Raw genomic sequence first — 19,441 nt, 5'->3', positions numbered from 1 at the left:
CAATTTCTTTCTAATCTCTTTTATTGTACTTTCCATAAAAATGACAGCCCTGGTATAAATCCTAGTTTAAATCAATACCAGTAAGTGCTAATCTCTTCACAGCACTGGAGATGAAAATGTCAAATGGTACCTGCTGGGCGTTAGAACTCCCACTGTAAATCATCAAAAATTAAAGCAACACCAAATTGATTTTATTTTCCTCTTTTAAAACATCGTTTTAGATTCATTATTTTTTGCAGTTAAGTTATTCTTTTTTTTTTTTCCGCTTATGCTCTGGTTAGATGAGATTGATGAACTGAATTTGGCATGGCAAATATGTTGATGTCTTTTGACACAATATACAAGATCCACACCTGAATTAGGAAGAGCCTGAGGATGAAGTTGATATTTTAGAGTGTGATGCATATTTTTAAGTGACATTTTAATCTTTCTTCATGTGATAACACCACGATAACGTGGAATCTTGGTGGAAGAAGCTACACCACAAGAAGTTACCTAGTAATGGTACAGTCATGGAATAGAATTTCTAGTCCTTTGTAGCCCCTCCTTGAGACTATTGCCAAAACTACCCCAAGCTACACTAAAGGATGCCCTCAGGAGGAGTTAGCTGCCTGGAATCTGAGCATCTTAACGACAAGATATAGAAAAAAATGCATAGATAATTTGCTAAGTTTTCAAGTGATTCTGGAAGAACTGGGCAATAGTTTTTAAATCCAGGAAAAACGTAACTAAGAATCTTGCCCAACTTCCTACTCTAGTTATTTTATCAAATGAGAAACCGAAACCTTGGAAAATTTAGTGACAGTCATGGTTACGGGTTTAAAGGCAATGCAGTAGATCTCTAGATATTTAATTAGGGTTTCTTCTTGTTTCATCACAGAGAAAACACAAGGACTACACCCACATTGAGCATGGGACATGGAAAAATCTGATGTGCATGTGTATGTGTGTGTTTTCATAATAATAGTTAATACTCAGAGAATAAACTCTTAATATGTGCTAATAAAACAGAGAAGTGACAGGAAAAAAAAATGTTGCAAAGTGAAAACTTAATTTGACTATAGACATAGCTCCATGACTTACGATGGGGTTATAGCCAGATAAATCCATCTCAAGTTGAAAATGCATTTAATACACCTAACCTACCAAACATCATAGCTTAACTAGCCTTAAAAATGCTCAGAACACTTATATTAGCCTATAGTTGAGCAAAATCATTGAATGCAAAGCCTATTTTATAATAAAGTATCGTATGTCTCATGTAATTTATTGAACACTGTGCTGAAAGTAAAAGCAGAATTGTTGAATGAATACTTGAAGTATGATTTCTGCTGAAGGCATATCACTTTCTCACCATTGTAAAGTCAAAAAATTGTAAATTCAACCATCATATGTCAGGGACTGTCTGTAATTAGTTTCAGATTTACTTCTAGACAAAATATTTTTATGTTGTATGGTTCTCTTCCATCTTTCACAGAGGATGCTAATTGGCAATGAAATGCTTAACAAATATGTAGCCTGTAGCCCAAAGGAGTGGTAGAAAAAAATTCATTCAGTTATACAAGGTAGTCATCAAGCAAGGAGCCCACCTTTGCATAATGGAGAATTCGGGATAGTTTCATGAACTGACAACAAAGATTTCTCCAATCCTTGCTTAGTTCATAAAGTTATGTAGAGAATGCTACAGTCAGTGGGATGAACAATGATAGGGAATCAGACTGGAGCTGCCACTAGTTAAGCTATAGAAACCTAAGCGAATCGCTCAGTGTCTCGTGGAGAGTCTTTCTCATTTGTGAATTTTAGATGAAAAAAATACCTGATTTACCTGAACCACAGCTTTATCATAATAGACAGTGAGCAGGAAATAAAAATAAAAGTTTCATTACAGAAGTGCATAAAAGAATTCACATCCTGATCCAGAACTGAGGTCTAAAATCCAGAAGGAATTAGAACTTCAGTGTGCATTCTGAGAAGAAATACAAAGGTATAGAAGGTGAAAACAAGAATGCTGAGGAATGGTGAAGTGGACAATGTCAGTGCTCTCTGCCCAGAGCCCTCAGGAATCCGTTTTAATCATTTCTGTGTGCCACTTCCCAGCTTTTGTGTCCTTTTACTTCTAAAAGCTGCAGTGGTGACACTTTCAGTGACTGCCCCAAGGGTATTAGAGCTCCTTTGCTTATACAGGGAACCTGGGGGTTTGTACTCCCATGATTTGGTCCTTAACCAATGACAGCTCCCTAAGAGGCAAATTCTAGGATGTAATTGACACTCCTGCAGGACCAGGCTGAAGTGTGGATTTTTCCTGAAATCACACAATTGCTTTACTTCTGTCCTTTCCTTGTCCTGCTTTCTCCACTCCCTTATCCAAGTTTCTGGGAGCACTCATTCATAAATCGCATGTGAATCCTTCTCTTTTGATCTGTTTCTAAGAGTCTGTACTAAAATATCCACACATTTATCGAAACTGGCTTACTTTATTAAGAGCTATATGTTTCCATTAAAAAATAAAGCATGTCTATTGTAAGCAGAAAAAAAAGAAAAGGAAAAAGCTACATTTTTCCTGCAAAAATTTAGGACATTTTTACAAATAAAACAAACTTTTGTTTCAGAGCTGAGAAGATTTTGGGGTGTGTGTGTGTGTGTGTGTGAAGAGTTACACTTCAAAAGTTACTGAAGAAATAGTTGCATCCTTCATGACATATCCATCTAAACAGTAATGAGTGGTATAAATCTCAGTGTGCAATTAGCTACATGCAGGCATTAGACAGGATATAATGGCCAAGAAACAAAACAGAACAAAAACCTTTTTAACTAAGACATGATAGGTGAGATCTTACTATGTAAATCAAGATCTATCATTTATTGAATTTGGGGATCTGATCTGTTACTTCTTACAAACAAAGAGATAAACAGGGTAACATTTACAATTGTGTTATTTTCCCATATCCCAAAATAAAAAAAAAATTGTCTTCAACATCACAAGCTACATCAATTAACAAATTCCACTGTAATTTACAAATGCACAGACACATAAATGGGCTAACAGATATTTGTGAAGCTACTTGTAACAGCAACAGTACTAAATTCATAACACGTTTTTCAAAAATAACTTAGTTGAGTTCTTTATATCCAGTGATATTTCAGATGCATTTGGTGATGACTGCAAAAACCAGTAGGCAAATTACATCTCAGGAGTTTCTACTTTGTGCTTAAGCGCTGTGGGCTATTTGTTTTATTTTAGTGATCTGCTCAGTCGTAGGTATATGAGAACTGAAAACAGTATTCTCATAGATAATATAATTTTAAGTCTTTTTTATTCAAGGAGAATAGAAATAAGAAGAATATTGAAAAGTGAAAATTATCTTAGACTGTTGAAGAGTATCTTAGGATGCTGAAAGACTTTGGTAAGGCATATTGTAGATAACTTCCCTCAATTATCGAGAAACAACTGATTTTCTAAGGCCATTTTTAAAATACAAGTAATTTAGTAAATATGAGCGCAAGTTTTGTATCCTAGAAAAATTTTGCCTAAAAATCTAGTAAGAAGATGAAATATCATTTTGAAACTTAAAACCTAGAAGCTTATATCCAATAAAAAGAAAATTGAATTGCAAAACAAAATAACAATATTCTCAGTTACATGAGGTCTCAGGGAGAATAGCACACAACAAAAGCACTTTGCTGAGACATTCTCCAGAAGAGAGAAATTAGTCCAACAGAAGGCAATGGTCTATGGGGAGAAAGAGTGTACAATGTTTATTTCTAACTAAAAGGTAATAAATGAGTATATGTATAAGAATATTCTATCAAAATTCCAAATAATCCCAATGCGGCTGGAGGTAAAGTGAGGAACAAAACAAAAAGTTACGATTCTTCTTTTTTCCTCCAGAGCAATGACACAGTTATTGACAAGCTTCAGACATTGACAGAGACAAATCAGTTTAGTGGGTCTTAATATGTTAGGAGTAAGCCTCTAAAGGATAAAAACAGTGTTGCACTTTCAAATCAATAGCATAGCATTAAAATTATTTTTAAAAAAGAAAAAAAGGTTCAAATACAAGACTATTTGATATATGGATTTAAATCCTTTATTCCGTAACAATGAGCCTTAGCTGAAGTATGTGCTGGTCACCTTGATTTTCAAGACATTTAAAACTATTTCATCTTAATTTGTTACTTTCAGCTATTATTTTGGGGTATGTTTCATAATATATATAATGTATTACTACGTATATATCATATGCATACACCGTAGGCACAAGTCAAAGTATTTTACTGATAAAATATGTGAGCAAGAAAATCTAGTGTACAGGATAAAGGCCAACTTTCTCTCCTTGGCATTTAGAGCCCCTTCATATTCTCGTCAAAAATCCATTTCCAGCCTGATCACCCTCTTTTTCATTCACTGACACCTCAGTTTTAACTGAGACATCTCCTTGGGCATCTTATCATTACCCCTGCATTGATATTCCTGCATCAATCTTCTCACGTCTGGGGTCTTTCTTCCCTTCTTGGCTCATATCAAGGTTTCCCTCCCTCAGGTAGCCCTCCCTGCCCTACCTTGCATTAGTAACCCACTAGGCCACTGAATATTCAGTGTCTAGGTTTCAGGGAGAGTCTTGCGGTACATTAGTGATTTGCAAAGGTGATTCATGATTGCAAAAACAATGTCCTCTCTACACTGATTTAATCTATAGCACTTTCAAATGTCAGCCAATGGTTACCTTGTCATGTATCCAAACTTGGTCCTCCCAACTAAATATTGAGCTCCCAGGGTTATGGACAGACCATGGCTGATGTCCTTCTGAGTGCTTCCCCCATGCGGAAAGGGACACACTGCAGAACCGTAAATAAATATTTGTTAATGAAAAACTGACTTGTGGTCAGTTTATTTATCCAGAGGATGTAATGAGCCTCATCCTTCACTTTTCCCACGTGTGTATTGCTGACTACACCTTACGGAAATTGGGGCTTTAAGGCAAAACATAATATAAGAGTTTGGAGATCTGGAGATCTTGTTTTGAGTTATAGTCTGCTGCTGTTAAAGTTCACCAAGCCTGTTTTCTCACCAACAAATGAGATAATAATGACCAATGCATACAGTTGTAAGGATTAAATGAGAAAAATAATATAACAAAGATGCTTAATAGGTCTTTGTTGTTAGTCTATGTTCATCTCCAAAGCAGCTTCTGTTACCAATCTTTAACCAAAACTCAAGATAAGAGTGGTTTGCATGCTATCAGTTTCCTGTAGATTAGAGAGCAATTCTAACTGGAAGGTGTCCAGCAGACCTAAATGGTTCTAGAGAGAAGGTCCCTCTGTCACTATGAAAAGTAAACCATAAGTCCCTTATGCCCCCTAGTTAGTCGCTTTTGTATTCTAATGAGAAAAGTGAAGTTTAGGATCTCAATCCAATTCTACAATCATTTGTCAAGCAATGACAAAATTTAGAAATCACTGGTTTTGCTTTCGCCTATCCCCCAAGCCGGGCAACCCACACTCTCTCCTCTGCCTCCCTTTAAATTCTACCCCACATTTGATTAAAGCACTTGCTTTTCCACCTTCCAATTAACACCAGCTTTTGGGTTTGATCTCCTCTGAAGGCATTACTAGGTCCTCTTGTTTTCCTCCTACAGCATCCAATGGAAGTGTCAATCCAGCCCAGACCACCACGTGGTCCATGCTAAACCTCGTGCAAAGGCAGGGGCGATGTGGATGGGAGAGAAGAAGCTTTAAGGGGAAGAAGGGACTTAAAGTTGACTTCCCTCGATTTTCAGATTCCATTATGAGGATTCCACCCACATAGTGGAGAGGAGTTTCCACTACTGGAAAAATAGGAGGATTAAAATCATAATATTGAAAAAATGATTCGTTATTTAAAGGAAAAGCAACCAGCCTTGATTTAAGCCATGCTGAAGGATGCTCTGCCTCAATGCAAACTTTCTGCTCTTCAGTTTGTGCCCACTGATCATGAACCCAGAAGCCTCAGATTGCATATTTGTTTAAGCCTTTCTTTTTCACTTTCCCTCCCTTGCTCTGACAAGCTTTGGTGATTACACATATTGAGACAGAATTCTGTCACCAGAAAGAATTGTGTTCTTTGTTCTGTGGCTTCTCTTCATTGGATGTGTGTGTTGCCTTTATAAATCCCAAAGATTGTTTAGCAACCTGAGACTGTGATCTGAGTGGGTGATGCATGTCATATGCTTTATTACTATCAAACTCAAGGACGACAGAAAAAAGAACAGTCACAATCTGTCTGTTGGAACTGTTGCCTTCCCCTTGCCCAGAGCCAACGCACAGCTTCTCCTGTCTTCCAGGAATCAGTCTTCCATGCTAACACAAGCAACCAACTCACAGCCAACGAGACAGGAATAATACAGGGTGGATGCAGGAGAATAGAAAATTCCAGGAAGCAGTTTCACATGACTAGCAGAAGGAAACTTTGAAACAGCTGCAGAAGCTAGGGACTGATAAGACCCTAAAAAACCAGGGTGTGGGCCAAGCTGGCTAAGACCAACTGGACGCAATATGGCACTGAATTTGACCTAGGTTTCAAATAGGAGCTCATTATATGCTCATGAACGTACTGAATCACACACCTACCAGTGCCATAAAGATGCAAGCCCCAAATCCCACAGCGTGACTCACTCTCTTGATATTCAAGTGCGTGTCCCCCTTTATTGAGTGTGTACTTTTTGCTTTGCTATAGATCTCAGTACTTTCACTATTTTCAGACTAATCTTCAATTCCTTCTCACCTAAGAACCTGGACACCAGCTGAGGTTGAGATCGCACTGACATTTGGGGACCTCGTCCAGTCCATCGGTATCACCAGAATGCTCTTCTCGCAGTGGTACCAAAGTAGTGATATGAAAAGGCAACTTTCCTGCCCTGTCATGCATTAGTAACCCACTAGGCCACTGAATATTCAGTGTCTAGGTTGCAGGGAGGGTCCTGTGGTACATTCGTGATTTGCAAAGGTAGCTATAGATGGCAGATTTTCAAAGGAGTTGTCTTTGCCAAATAAATACAACAAAGAAAATTCCATTTAAAGAAGGATACAGTGGGACACAGGGAGAATGTGAAAAGCAAAAAAGATGCGTTTCTCCAATAACAGCCTTTCTTATCTTCTCAAGGAAAGCTGGAATGTTTGAGGGCCAGCTGTAGGAAAATTTATTCAATTAAGCAAGTCTTTTCTTAGCATCTTTATGCTTGTATCTGCGAGCAAAACCTTTGAATGGTGGTATAATTCTCTGCCCATAGGTGTTTTAATTAATAGCACCTAGCTGAACTCTAAGCTCATAGCCACTCAACAAATAAGTAAGTGGTTGATTCAAAAGAATCATATTACTTGTACTTAAAAGAACTCTCAGAAAAACTGATGTTTAAAGAGGTTAAGTAACCATCTCAAGGGCATATAGATGGGAAGTTATGGAATTCCGATTTGAATCCAAATGTGTTTAAGAAGTGCATGCTCTTTCTCCTGGTTGTGTAGATAGGACTAATAAGGGCACGATATCATGGTTAACAGCACGGCTCAGGGGAGGGTTGGGGATGGTAGACTCCATGGGTTTGAATTCTGGCTTCACAACTTAGTAGCTCGGTGATCTTGGTCAGGAAAACAACCTAATCTCTTTGTGCCTTAGTTTTAGCATATATAAAATGGGGATAAGAAAAGTATCTATTTCAAAGCCTCATTTCAAGTATTTTGTTTGTTTGTTTTGTTTTGTTTTTGTTTTTGAGACGGAGTCTCACTCTGTCGCCCAGGCCAGAGTGTAGTGGCCCAATCTCGGCTCACTGCAAGCTCCGCCTCCTGGGTTCAAGCCATTCTCCTGCCTCAGCCTCCTGAGTAGCTGGGACTACAGGTGCCCACCACGATGCCTGGCTAATTTTTTGTATTTTTAGCAGAGATGGGGTTTCACTGTGTTAGCTAGGATGGTCTTGATCTCCTGACCTCGTGATCCGCTGGCCTCAGCCTCCCAAAGTTCTGGGATTACAGGTGTGAGCCACCACGCCTGGTCTAGAGTATTAAAGGAGTTAACATGTGTAAGGAACTAAAGCAGTGCCTGATATATAGTGAGTACTCAGTGGATCATTTTAGCTATTTTACACGATTATTGGAGTTAGGGAATATATTTCATGCGGTAATAAAATCTTCAACTTACATTATAAGTTCTTATGTGCTGGATCTCTTGAAAATATAATGCACAATGAGAGCATAAAGGACAGTGACTGAAAATCATCACAATCTTCCTTTGCACAAGAATGATGCATTACCACCTTCTCCATCACCACCTCATTTTCATTATCTTCACCACCAACTTCCACTTCATAACACATTTGCTTCATGTCTCACTTACAGTCACAAACTTCTTTGATAGACAAGAAAGGGACCCATGTTGAGGTCTACATTCTCAAATCAGGTTAAGAGGGACAGAGATGCTTATTTCACTGTCTATGTGTTTATACCTGACTCTTTCAACCAGGGAGACAGTCTGCACAAGTCAAAGGTCAAATGCATCCACCTGCAGGTCATGTCACTGACCACTTAGCATCCCATAGTATAACTGAACCTCAGTTTGCTCATATGTAAAATAAAATTTAAAAGAAATAGAAAATGTAGGTAGCATGTCTAGCTCAGATGGCTCTAGTCCCTTATTGTGACCCAACCATTTCTAATTTGGCACAAATTGCAATAAAAGACAGCATGATACTTACCTGTCAGGGCAAATACCATCATCACAAAGGCGGTTTTCCCAGGGTGAGTCTTATCCATTGCGCTCTGGGTGTACAAACTTCTGCAATTTCCCCAAATATGGGAAACTCGACTGCATCATTTGTTGTCACGGGAGACTGCATTTGCACTTTTCCCTAATTTTAAAAAAAGAAGACAAGCGCAATTCAGATAAGTAAAATAGAATTAATTAAATGCACGAAAGAGAGGAATAAGCAAATACTTTGAGAAGTAAGCTAGTTCCTATAATTAGGCGATACTTATGACTCTGAGCCTCCTGGAAGTGAGGGCAAAAATGGAAATAAAAGGGTTTCCCAAAAAGGAAGAAGCACACCAATGCTTCAAAAGAAATAAAGTCTAAACTGACAACAAATAACAAGGCATTTCTCATGTAAACCTTCTAACAGTAACATGGAGTGCCATGATAGATAGGTCTTCTGACATCAGTTTCATTTAAAAAATGCAGGCCAGCCGGGCGCAGTGGCCCAAGCTTGTAATCCCAGCACTTTGGGAGGCCAAGACGGGCGGATCACGAGGTCAGGAGATCGAGACCATCCTGGCTAACATGGTGAAACTCCGTCTCTACTAAAAATTACAAAAAACTAGCCAGGCGAGGTGGCGGGCGCCTGTAGTCCCAGCTACTCGGGAGGCTGAGGGAGGAGAATAGCGTGAACCCGGGAGGCGGAGCTTGCAGTGAGCTGAGTTCCGGCCACTGCACTCCAGCCTGGGTGACAGAGCGAGACTCCGTCTCAAAAAAAAAAAAAAAAAAATGCAGGCCACATTTTTCCTTGGATGCTTTAATAAGGAACTCGGATAACAACTAAGAGGTTAACATCAAAATCCATTTCAGTTCAAGTGATTCTGGAGGAGATTAGGCTGATATGGTCTCAGAATGATGTCTGACAGTAATCAAACATAATACAAGTACAGAATCAGGAAAGCATAACTACTCTGAGTGCTGTGGAATAAGAAATTTATTATAGGAATTCAACTTTACACAATTGTGGACGGTGCTAGAGAGTAAGGGTCCAAAAATGGGAGTTGGAGAATCAGGGAAAAGTCATCAGCCAAACCTCCTGGAGCACTGACACCAATGGACACGTCAGAAGTTCCAGGAGAAATTAGAAGCCAAGCACGCCTAACAACCAGAGTGAGCCCCTAGCAGGGCTGGTGGAGAAGTTTATGGAAGCTCTTGCCTCTTCACAGATAGTGCCTCTGTGAGTTTGCAGCCAAGAATCCAGTGGTCAGCCTGGGGTTGCTCTTGGTCAACAGGGCTAGGAGTTAATAGGGAGAGCTGGACATGAGGTGGGGAGAGGCAGTGGTAAACCAGAACCTACCTCTGCACCTGTCACTCTCTGCAAATGACAACTATGACCTTCAGGAATTGAAGCTGTGTCCTCACATTGCTTCTCCAAACCACCACAAAGTTCTCTTTGGCCAACTGCAGTCTAGACACACACAAAGAAAAGGATTCTGGCAAACTTAGTAACAGGCGAGGCAAGTGTTTCCTGAACAAAAACCATACAGAACTGCATTCCAGCCAGCGAAAAGGAAGAAAGAGAAAAAAATGGAGAAATAAACTAAGGGTGCCTTCCTCCTTTCTCATAGGATGGGTTTTGGAAGCTGCTCATGGCGTTTCTTTGCTCATTTCAATGATCAGCAGTTAGATCATTCTGTGGCCATATATCATCCTGGTTTTCAGGTAAAATTCCAGGATGTGGCAAAGAAGTCCCAAATAACTGGGTGCTTTAATGCTTGACCTAACCAAAACCTCTGGACTGCATTGAAACTGATTCACTTTCCATGGCCTGTCTGGATCTAGCCAATTCAAAAAATATACTTAAATAAAAGTGACTAACACAGTGGCAACCCAGTCCAAAATGAGGCTTCTAATGAGAGAGTGATAATGCTAAGTGGGGCTGAAATACTTGGTCTTCTAGTCAGTAATATGACTATGCTTATAATAATATGATAATTTTACAGGGGATTTACTCTATACAAGGCATTGTGTATGTTTTATCCTATTTAATTCTCACAATACTAAAAGGGTTCACAAAAGACTGTGTGGAGGCACCATAAGTTTAAAATCTTGCTCTAAGTCACACCTAGATTGCTAACAAGGATCAATTTAGGTCTTAAACTCTGACTTGTCTGACTATCACACCCACCCTCATTTTCCTTGTCTCCTCCAACACTGTTTAGAAAAGCATCCAACAGAGCAAAGTGCTTAGCATGAAAGAGAGGCGTTACGCAAATTTTAACTCTTAAAGGTATTCACAATTTGCCCAACTATATTATCAATACTAGCTTTTACTTGATGTGTAGCTGTAATGTGCAAGCTGTGTATTAACTCCATTCTGGAGATTATCTTAGAGTCCGAGATTGCTGCTCTGGCTCCAGCCATCAGCAATAGCTCTCAGCTAATGCAGGTGACATCACCGTCCCCACTTCCTCATCCTTCCAGGGTTGCATAATAGTAAGATGAGTAATTTGCTTGGAGCTGCTACACACTTTGCTAATAACATCGTGAGTCTCAGAATTCATGTCAGTTTGCCTGTGAGGCTAAACACTTGAAGAGCATTCCTCCTTCAAAGTCACATAAACCATAAACCTAGTCCATGAGTTGGTCTTTCGGTCAGAACCTTATATACCTATTGATCTAGCCACTTAAAGTCATCTTTGTTAATATATTGTTCCTAACACTATTGGGTAATTGAGGTCTTTGTTTTTCAATTGTTTATTTATTTATTATTTTAATTGATAAATTGAAATTTTAATTGACAAATTAAAATTGTATATATTTTAAATCATTTTTGAAATATGTGTGTATTGTGGAATAACTAAATCTAGCTACTTAACAGATGCATTACCTCACATAATTACCATTTTTCCATGGGTCGAGAGTGCTTACAATTTACTCATTTAGCAATTTTCACAAAGGACATGAATAGATACTTTTCAAAGGAAAACATACATATAGCCAACGAGCATATAAAAAAGCCCAACATCATTGATTGTTAGATAAATGCAAGACAAAACCACAAAGAGATATTATGTCACACCAGTCAGAATGGTTATGTTTACAAAATTTTTAAGTAACAGATGCTGGTGAGGTTGTGGAGAAAAAGGAACACTTATACAACGTTGGTGGGAGTGTAAATCAGTTGAACCATCATGGAAGACAGTGTGGCAATTCCTCAAAGACCTAAAAACAGAACTACCATTGGACCCAGTAATCTCATTACTGGGTATATACCCAAAGGAATATAAATCATTCTATCATAAAGACACATGCATGCGCATGTTAATTGTAGCACTATTCACAACAGCAAAAACATGAAATCAACCTAAATGCCCATTAATGATAGACAGGACAAAGACAATGTGGTATATATACACCAAGGAATACATGCAGCCAAAGACAAACAAACAAACAAAACAAGATTATGTTTTTTGCAGGAACATGGATGGAGCTGCTGGAGGGAGCTGGAGGCCATTATCCTTAGCAAACTAATGCAGGAACAGAAATCCAAATGTCACATGTTCTCACTTACAAGTGGGAGCTAAAGAGAACACATGACACACAGAGGGGAACAACACACACTGGGACCTGTTGGAGGGTGGAGGGTGAGAGGAGGGAGAGGATCAGGAAACATAACTAACGGGTAGTAGGCTTTATATCTATGTGATAAAATAATCTGTACAATGAACCCCCATGACATGAGTTTGCCTATATAACAAACCTGCACATGTACCCTTGAACTTAAAATAAAAGTTAAAAAAAGGATACAACACGATTAATTATAGTCACCATATTGTACAATAGGTTTCCTGAACTTATTCCTCCTATCTAACTAAAATTTTGCACCTTAAGGTCTGTGTTTTATTGTTCACGTATTAGGCTCTGGTGAACGGGTAGAATTTTTTTTTTTTTTTTTGAGATGGAGTCTCGCTCTGTCGCCCAGGCAGGAGTGCAATGGCATAATCCTGGCTCACTGCAACCTCCACCTCCCGGGTTCAAATGATTCTACTTCCTCAGCCTCCTGAGTAGCTGGGATTATAGGCACGCACCACCATGCCTGGCTAATTTTTGTGTTTTTAGTAGAGATGGGGTTTCACCATGTTGGTCAGGCTGGTCTTGAGCTCCTGACCTAGTGATCCGCCCTCCTTGGCCTTCCAAAGTACTGGGATTACAGCCATGAGCCACCTCGCTCAGCCTAGAATTTTTTCCTGGTTGTGAAAGTATAGCCTTTTTTTCTACTAATGGGTTCAATCTACTAATGATCTGGTCTGAAGCAGGTTAAAAGACAGTCACAGTTTTTGTTTTGCATCCTCCATAGCGCCACTATCCAAAAATTATGACCAAAATCATCAAAATACACCCTTAGCAAAGATTCCAAGAATTCCTAAAGACAGATCAATTTTCAAAATAAAATCTATCAGATGCATTTTGCTTTATTTTGTTTATGAGTAAAGAAGCATCTAATAAGTCAAACTACTGGTAGGGGAGGGACATCTGTTGGCTAAAAGCAACATATATGTTAAGTCCATAGCCTGTGCCAAGTGCTCTGAACCTACCTTTGCTTTAAAACATCTGGTGAATATTTAAGGATGGCTACATCACAGGTTTGTTCTAGTTCGCCTCTGCTATATGAACAAACCATCACAGAGATGGAATAATTCTATCTCTAGTCTTCCATGTTTTTTCCCTCTAGAATTTCACTAAACTATGCCATTTAATATTTATACCACATTATTTGAGTGTGGTCTGTGTATTATAAGTATTTATTTTGGGACCACTTTAAGGAAATTTCCATAGTTCCATTGTTGTGTGGTCAATTTATTGAAGATCATTAAAACCAATGTAACTAGAAAAGTCTTTTTTATTTTTTATAACTAACTTACCTGCTTTCCCTAAAGAGTGCCTCCTACTAACTCCAGAGCAAAAGTACTCCTGAGTATCTTTATGGGTTTGATATGTAGGTTTGGGACTGGAAATTTGAGGGGGTCTTGAGTTCCACATCTCAGTTAATGCAATTCTTTCCAGACTAGCCAATTAGTACACAGAAACCTCAGCAATAAAGGCAAGTAAAAATGAGTAATCTCCAGAAACTTTCAGATGCCTTGGGGAGGATTAAGATTCCTCCAGGCCAAACCTAATTAGGGTTTGGGACAACTCAATTCAGGTCCCAAGGACTTTAATAAAATCTTCTCATCTCTAGGTTCTTTATACACACACACACACCACACACACACACATATATGTATGTATATGATATGTTTATTATATATATGATATATGTATTATATAAATATATATATATATTCATGCATGCATATTTAAAACCCAAAATAACCCTGTGGACCAGATAGCTCATGTATTATTTTTGAGAAAAACCTGAGTACCAAAAGGTTATACAGTTCATCTATCACCATTTTGATAAGGCCAACAATCTGTGTCCCAAGATCCTTTAATATTCTTGTCACCAAACCCAGGGACTTTTCCAAAATCAAAATATAAAGACAAGAGGTAGAACACAAGGTGACTTTCAAGTGCTTGCATTTCCAAGTGATGATGGTTGGAAATGTGATTGTAAGTCTGTACTGTGCTTTTTAATAACTTGATTGTGAAGCTGGAAAGACCGTTCCTGCCTCTGCTTGGTGGTCTCATTAGATTACCATTCTCCTCAATGTGGGCAATTTATTCCAGTTTCCCTTTCCTATCTTCATACCATTCATTCCAATGCAGGGAAAGGATTTCAAAAACCACTGCAATGTTCCCATTAGTATTAAATCTTACACTTTAAATTTAAGATATTTAATATCAAAGCTGCAAAGCTGCCAGATGGATAGATTTTTCTTATTGATTATACATTTAATAATTTTATGAGAAACTACATGTTTATTTCTGTTAAAAATGATTGCATTGAAGATAGCTTAAAGAAAAAAAACAGCCCAAATTCCACCACTCTGCAACACATTCATTCAAGTAACAAACTTGCACATGTACCCCCTGAATCCATGAAAATAAAAAATAAGACATTTTTAAAGACCTATTTATTTGGTTAGTGTTGTTATAACAATAAAGTAAAACCTTATTTTTAAGTTGTGGTTTCTTCCACATGCAAAAAAAAATTCTTTGTTGTATAAGCTAATTTATTCCCATCCTACTCATTTTAATAATTTTTTCTCATACTTGGAACAAGCCATTATATAAAATAATCATCTTTTTGCCCAGGATAAAGTAATAAAAGAATTAGAAGAAACTTAGCCCACAGACTAAGTTTCTTTACACTCTCTACAAACGTCTTTACACACAGACATTTGTAGTATTTCCATCTTGTGAACTTCAGATTTATTTTCACCCTGGCCTCTTATTTTGAAATTGCTTCTCAGAGTCATCACATTTGTGCCTGTCTTCATGGTAAATTGTTTTTCGCATAGCAATATTCTCAGATCAATTGCTGGTGGTAGTAATGTTAGTATCAATCATGTACAAATGCGTAACAGCTGGGAGACAAATGAGATTCACCTCCCCTTCTTCTTTTAGCTAGATACAATTTGCTCTTCTGAAAGATGTCTTTACTACAAAGTAATTTCCTGGGAAGTCTCAAAACACATCAGTTAGGCACTAAGAATTCTTTCAGCCCACCTGATCTGCAGAGGCAGTAACGTTCATCTCTGTGAATTGGCCAGAACCATGGACAGATCCACCATACTACTGTACCAGATGATGGTTCTGGGTTCTGTCATGAATAAGGGTCCTGTAACCTTTATCCTGCCTTCCTAAGCCTTTATATTTTTTCCTTCAGTAAGTCCTTCTCCTCTTCCTCCTCCTCCTTCTTCTCCTCCTCCTCCTCTTCCACCTTTTCCTTTTTTGTAATTTCCTAGCCTTTAGATGTTAGGATTTCCTGGTTGTTCACAATTTGAATTCTAGTTGTTTGGCCCTGAGAACTTTTCCCAAAATTGCTCACTGACTTTGCAATTTTTTCCTTGCCTTTTAATATGATTTTCCTTTGTATTATTTCTTTTGCCCCAATGTATGTCACATTTTTGTTCCCCGAATTTGTATTCTTTTGTTATGTTAATGTTGGCTACTGTGTTCACCCAGCCAGCCTCTCAGAAGGCTATTTGTTTTTGCTATATTCCTCACAAATGCTATACTTAAATTGGTCATAATTTGAATGTAAATGTATCCCATGTGTAGCACGTGTCATATTTTACATAGGTGATATGTCGGTCAGGATGTCAGCATGAAAGAGCTGGTTTACACAGATGGAGTAATTGAGGAGAGTTTATTGAGGGACTACTTACAAATGTATGGAAGAATAAAGCGAATGAAGTATAGTGAAGCCCACGGGACTAGCAACAGACTGGAGTCATTATCCCATTAGACCTAAAGAGACAAGGGAATGGTGAGGTTAGTGGAATCTGGAGAGGGCTTCCTGATGGGAGCTACAGCATTTGGGACAGGAATGAAGTTAATATGTAATGAGCCAGCAGGAAGGGAGCCTGGAAAATGAAAACCATGAGATGACTCTCCCACCTCACTCTCCAAGTTTTTAAACAGCACTTCTTGTGGGCTGAATCCAGTGGGAGACCATAAAGCAATGAATCTCATTGATGTGGTCCACAAAAGTCAATCTCCAGGCACAGCACACAGTGGAGAACCATGGAGAGGAGATCTGAAGGGAAAACAGAAATAACCAGACACATATAGTATGCATTGTTGGATCTATAAAATAATGTTGAAAAATTGAGGAAGCATTATAAACCCAGATCATATTGTAGAACCTAATTTGTCCATATTGACCACTTGGTACTTCTAACAAGTGACTGATCTTCAGGGGTCTCTTGCTCAGATATTTTGTCCTCTCTTGAGGATTAAAGCCAATTATTCATTATGAGATTCCTCACTCAATGCCACTCACCACTCAAAACATTAGACAAACGTGAGTAGGTAATCATCATTGTCTAACACTAGCATAGCTTGGAAAAACTTTCAAGTGAATATATTCAGCCATACGTGAACAAGTAACATCATGTTCTACCAAAATTTTTTCCTCAATTTATTCGATGATTTATAATAGCTTTCAAAACTCCCCTTGATTGAGGTTGAACATAACCCTTAAAATCTGAAAACAGCCACAGTGCTGTGGTTTTTGACGAATCACCTCAGCTAAAAGTCGCAAGCTCATGCTTCTTATTTATTCATCTGTTCTTGCCAAGGAAACTTGCCAGCTCCTCCTGGTGCATGTCTCCTGGGAAAAATGAGAGGAGAAATAATAAGGGCACCTTGAAGAAACAATGTAATTATACATAAAGTACTGTAGGCAATGATGAAAGTTTAGATGATTTTGCCATCTCATGTGGAACTAACAACAAGAGCCCTCCTTTCCCTGCCAGTAGAAAAAAGATATGAAGGCACATTCTGGCATAGATATATATTTTTTTAAACATTTACTTTTAATCACTATTTTAATCCTGGCATTTATATACAGCTAAATGGTAAAATGACTAACTGACTTCCCTCATGAAGGCTAAACCCATGATTTGGTATGTCACCCCCATACTCTGATAAGCTGGGTCAACCCATCATCAACAAGTCACCAGATACAAATTAGTGACATATTTATGCTGTTGGCTAATAGTTAACATTGCTGTTGGGCCCAAATGGATGAAAGGTCCTTCTTAACATCTACAAATAAATGACCAGTGCATCAAATGTCACTCTTTCCACCTGGCATTTAGAGGATATGTTAGTATAACACCATACCGTTTATGACATTTTAGCTTTTTAGTTAACACCTTTCAATATACTCCTGATTAATAAATTGTCCCTCACCCTAATGCATTGTTCATTTTGATGAACAGATATTGCAGATATTCAACAGATGTTTTTATCTGTCCAACATCCTCGCCCCTTTCTCTGGAAAATAGCTCCCATATTTTCCTCTAATAAAAATTTTTCCTTTCTTAGTCCACGTGGTTTAGCTTAGTCTAACATCCCATGTCAGCTCCAGGAGAAGGCACAACACACAGGCCTGGCCAGGTAGCTGATTTCAATACTTGAACCCAATTGGGGAAAAATTGGTCACATGCTACAAGCCAAATTAATGAACTGCTATTCCAAAATGTTATAAACATTACAGGGGAAAAGAAAGTTTCCTTTGAGGTTAAGCCATCAAAGATAGTAATGGACCCTACAAGTGAAGATGGTGAAAGCTCTGCATCCAGCCATACCTGAATCTGTAGCCACCTCTGGACCCTTGAAGGATGTGAAACCAGAAATTTTCTTCATTGCTAAAGCCAGTTGGAGTTGGAGTTGTACCCCTTATAACCAAAAGAAAGAATTCTGATTAACGCAACCAGGAAACTACAATCTGGAATGTGTTCAAAAATCTAAGGATAACATAACTAAATTCTGTTACCTATACTCAGCTCTGGGCTTCATACATTTGTTTTATGGTTGAGTCTGAGCTGATCCAATTTTGAAAAAGATAAGTCTTACTTCTGTTGTCATCACACTGAACATTGCCATTTGTGTCAGGTCAGCCTCCAGCAATGCTTACTTAGCCATTCTTAAGAAAATATCCAAAAGCACACCCACTCTAATCCTCCAGTACTCTAGGTGGAGAGTGGTTCATTTTCCCATGCACAAATGAGATTATTAGTTTTTTTCCTCAACATTTTAGAACAACACTCCCCAAATTTATTATAGATATTAATCTTAAAACTCAACCCTTTAAAAAGGTTCCTGAGCCAATTATTTACATTACAATAACTTGTGAAAATACACTTTTTAATAAAAAATGTCTGTAGATGCTGGATCTTGCTTGGTATGTAGTTTAGATTACTGCTCAGTAAATATTCTCTTTCTTCACCCTCCCTATAAACAGTGCTATGCTTGGCCATATGATTTGCTTTGGCCAATACATTAGTGAATATGATGCAATAAAAGCCTTATTAAGTGTTTTTGCAAAGCTTGGCTTGGATTTTAAGCTCCAGTATTAAGCCATAAGAAGAGCACATCTTGGGTAGGTAGCTGTTACCACTTCAGCCTGGGCTACAGAAAAAAATACATGTGGAACAGACAAAAACCAAACACAGCCTGGAATGCAGCTGAACCAACCTGTAGCATGAAGTAAAACTACTCAGTCAATCCCATTCTAGACCAACCAAACCACAGAAAACTATAATGTAAGAATAAAATACTTGTTGTAAGCTATTACAGTTGGGATAATTTTTTCCACAGCACTGCAGGGGCACTATTTGACTGCTATACTTTGTATAAATGCACTTCCATGCTTCATGTGCTGTCGTATAGCCCACGCAGCCAGTATTGCTTAAGAGATAGGAGACGCACAAGAGAAGTGGGTCCCCGATCTAAACTATTGTCATTGAATGTCAGCCCTTAATTTGATCTCAGACACAGTCTAAGCAAATAATTCCCATCCCAATTTATGTTGAGACCAAGAGGATAAAATGACTTCCCTCAGGTCACTTGACTAAAATGACATACAGCTGATGTCAAACAGAAGAATCTTTGTTTCCAGCCTCACGATCTTCCCATAATGCCACTCTAACCTCTCTTGGGCATTTATAGATAAATTACTACTCTACTTTAACATATCTTGCGTTGATAATGCTGGTTCCTCTAAGGACTAGCTTATAGCAAAATACAGAACATAAAAACTAATGATAA

General features: G+C 38.3%; 1 non-coding gene across 1 annotated transcript; it reads left to right on the top strand.

Annotated features, from left to right (window-relative positions):
• Positions 1–8,712: 8,712 nt before the first annotated feature.
• Positions 8,713–8,876, top strand: LOC117069174. Its single transcript, XR_004431422.1, has one exon. It is a non-coding gene; the product is annotated as a U1 spliceosomal RNA (small nuclear RNA).
• The last annotated feature ends 10,565 nt before the right edge of the window (positions 8,877–19,441 follow it).

The sequence above is a fragment of the Trachypithecus francoisi genome, unplaced genomic scaffold (assembly GCF_009764315.1).
Source record: "Trachypithecus francoisi isolate TF-2019V2 unplaced genomic scaffold, Tfra_2.0 Lachesis_group21, whole genome shotgun sequence".
Taxonomy (NCBI): domain Eukaryota; kingdom Metazoa; phylum Chordata; class Mammalia; order Primates; family Cercopithecidae; genus Trachypithecus; species Trachypithecus francoisi.
Note: the sequence above shows the minus strand (reverse complement) of the source record. Positions and strands in the feature narration are given on the sequence as shown.